This window comes from Triticum dicoccoides, chromosome 7A, assembly GCF_002162155.2.
Source record: "Triticum dicoccoides isolate Atlit2015 ecotype Zavitan chromosome 7A, WEW_v2.0, whole genome shotgun sequence".
Classification (NCBI taxonomy): domain Eukaryota; kingdom Viridiplantae; phylum Streptophyta; class Magnoliopsida; order Poales; family Poaceae; genus Triticum; species Triticum dicoccoides.
Window position 1 is genome coordinate 134,767,959 of NC_041392.1, and position 3,579 is coordinate 134,771,537.

Below are 3,579 nucleotides of genomic sequence, written 5' to 3' on the forward strand. Positions count from 1 at the left end.
CGCCTCCGGGCTCTCCGACGGCAGTTCCGGCGCAGCCGGAGCAGAGCGCGGCGGTAGCTGGGGAAATTGAAGATCTTTTTGAGGAAGGGGAGATCTTGGGGAGGCAGGCGGGCGGCAACTGCGGCAGCGGAGCAGGAGGCAGCTGCGGCGGGAGAGCGGGGGAGCAGGGGGGGCCATGGAGGTAAGTCTTTGCGTCGCAGAAGTAGGACAGAGTTTAAACTTTTGAATAGGTAATATTCCTACTAGACAAAATTGAAACGTGGAAGGGGATGTAGCTCAAATGGTAGAGCGCCCGCTTTGCATGCGGGAGGCACGGGGTTCGATCCCCCGCATCTCCATAATTTTACTATTTTTGCGCAATTATTAAGGTATTTTTCTCACCTATATTCTGTCAATCTATCTCCATACTATGTTTTGCGCCATTATTAAGGTATTTTTCCTTACCTGTTCTGTAATGCCTTTGCATACCACCATTGATTTCTTTTTTCCTATATTCTCTTTATCCTATTTTTTTCATGCCGCTGTTCTATATCTATTTTCAGTATATACACGTAGGAATTTCCTCCTTGGGAGACGTAACATGGTCATTTAGTATCACTTGACATGGGTGGTAAGCTATATAAAAAACAATGAACAATAAGATGTTCATTTAATTACTATGGAATATATCAATTATGCATATTTGCCTTAACTAGCAAAAGAGCCCGTGCGTTGCAACGGGAGAGAAAACATAACACACACTCTTAATTCAACAACCATCACTCAAGACCACAAAAAGGTCCATCTCCTTTATTTTTGCGAGGCATCATATTTGTGTTGCCGCTTATCCTCCTTCTCACCCTCGCCGTCGATGGCCTCGGTGTTCACACAAAACAACAAAAAACGTGTGTTGAATATGGTTAATCCTAAGGCATCTCTCTCTCCCTCTCTCTCCTCCCTCTCCCTCTCTCTCTCTCGCTCGCTCACTTTCTCTCACTTTCGCGATGAGAAAGTTGTTGTTTTCCCCTGCGACATTTTTCAGAGGTATGCGTGTGTAGTTATCGATGTTTTTTTCCCTATATGGTTATAGTGGGGTGCTTATTTGTAATCTGGATCGCCGCCGGTATGAAAAAAATGGATCTTGCGCTATAAATTATAAGTTTGCTTCCGTAACAATATTTTAAAAATATTTAACATGTAAAATTAACATTATATTTAGATTCCACACATTTTTCTAATAAAATTTCATATATAATATGTTAAAATCGAAGTTACGGTTTAAAAGATACAGATAATTTAGAAAATCATTTGATTTGACTCAAAAATATTCCAAAATAATATTTAAAAATACTTAACAGGTAAAAATAATCTCATATTCATATTCTACATATTTTTCTAATCAAATTTCATATATAACATGTTCAAATCGGAGTTACTATGGAATATGTCAATTATGCATATTTGCCTTAATATTACAACAAACACTTAGAAAAAAACTTGCACGGATCTTAATGTAAAATCAGTGACATAAGACTTATATCCAATACTTAGAGCATATCTAGATGTGCTTTAGCAAAACTGTTGATTCAAATGGCCGAAGCCATGCTTGATTATTATCCATTATTAGTGTGCATTTTGTTACTTCCGGCGTCAAGACAGTTGATATACTCGGGAGGGGATTAGGGGCACGTAGGGTCGGGGAACGCAACCTTAATTTTTTCTAGCTTCAGACTTTCAAATTTTCATATCTTTTGAACCAAATCTAAATTAAGTTTCATTTGTGTATTTGTGTTTCTTTTGATGAGGGCTTTTAAAAGTTCCATTATGAACATATTTTAATGAATTTTTAAAACTTTGCTAGGTTTCAACTGCTCAAACTTGGTACCAACGAACAACGAAAATTTAAGTTTCGAAACCTAAAATTTTAGACTAAATGTGCCCCCCTTCGGAATCCAACGACACTACCGATCGCTGCTACGTCTTGAGCTTGCGTTGGTTTTCCCCGAAGAGGAAGGGATGATGCAGCAGAGTAGCGTAAGTATTTCCCTCAGTTTTTGAGAACCAATGTATCAATCCAGTAGGAGCCCACGCTCAAGTCCCTCATACCTACACAAAGCGATAAGTACTCGCAACCAACGCGATTAGGGGTTGTCAATCCCTTCACGGTCACTTACGAGAGTGAGATCTGATAGATATAATATTTTTGGTATTTTTGGTATAAAGATGCAAAGTAAAAAGTAAAGGCAAAGTAAAAAAGCAAAGCAAGGTTAAAGTAATGGAGATTGATATGATGAATAGACCCGGGGGCCATAGGTTTCACTAGTGGCTTCTCTCAAGGGCATAAGTATTCTACGGTGGGTGAACAAATTAATATTGAGCAATTGACAGAATTGAGCATAGTTATGAGAATATCTAGGCATGGTCATGTATATAGGCATCACGTCCGTGACAAGTAGATCGAAACGATTCTGCATCTACTACTATTACTCCACTCATCGACCGCTATCCAGCATGCATCTAGAGTATTAAGTTAAAAACAGAGTAACGCCTTAAGCAAGATGACATGATGTAGAGAGATAAATTCATGCAATATGAAACCCCATCTTGTTATCCTCGATGGCAACGATACAATACGTGCCTTGCTTCCCCTTCTGTCACTGGGTAAGGACACCGCAAGATCGAACCCAAAGCTAAGCACTTCTCCCATGGCAAGAACTACCAATCTAGTTGGCCAAACCAAACGGATAATTCGAAGAGACTTGCAAAGATAACCAATCATACATAAAAGAATTCAGAGAAGATTCAAATATTATTCATAGATAGACTTGATCATAAACCCACAATCATCAGTCTCAACAAACACACCGCAAAAAGAAGATTACATCAAATAGATCTCCACAAGAGAGGGGGAGAACTTTGTATTGAGATTCAAAGAGAGAGAAGAAGCCATCTAGCTACTAACTATGGACCCGAAGGTCTGAGGTAAACTACTCACACTTCATCGGAGGGGCTAGGATGATGTAGAAGCCCTCCTTGATGACGGCCCTCTTCCGGCGGAGCTCCGGAACAGGCCCCAAGATGGGATCTCGTGGATACAGAAAGTTGCGGCGGTGGAATTAGGTTTTTGGCTCCTCTTCTGATTGTTTAGGGATACGTGTGTATATATAGGAGGAAGAAGTATGCCGGAGGAGCAACGAGGGGCCCACGAGGCAGGGGGCGCGCCCTAGGGGGGGGGGGCGCCCCCCACCCTCGTGACCGCCTCTTTTGTTCCTTGGAGCAGGGTCCAAGTCTCCTGGATCACGTTCGGTGAGAAAATCACGTTCCCGAAGATTTATTCCGTTTGGACTCCGTTTGATATTCCGTTTATCCGAAACACTAAAATAGGCAAAAAAACAGCAATTCTGGGCTGGACCTCCGGTTAATAGGTTAGTCCCAAAAATAATATAAAAGTGGAAAATAAAGCCCAATATAGTCCAAAACAGTAGATAATATAGCATGGAGCAATCAAAAATTATAGATGCGTTGGAGACGTATCAGGCATCCCCAAGCTTAATTCCTGCTCGTCCTCGAGTAGGTAAATGATAAAAAGAGAATTTTTGA

The 3,579-nt window shown here is 40.8% G+C and overlaps 1 non-coding gene across 1 annotated transcript; it reads left to right on the top strand.

The window, feature by feature from the left end:
• The first annotated feature begins 265 nt into the window (after positions 1 to 265).
• Positions 266 to 338, top strand: TRNAA-UGC. Its single transcript has one exon. It is a non-coding gene; the product is annotated as a tRNA-Ala (tRNA).
• Positions 339 to 3,579: the final 3,241 nt, after the last annotated feature.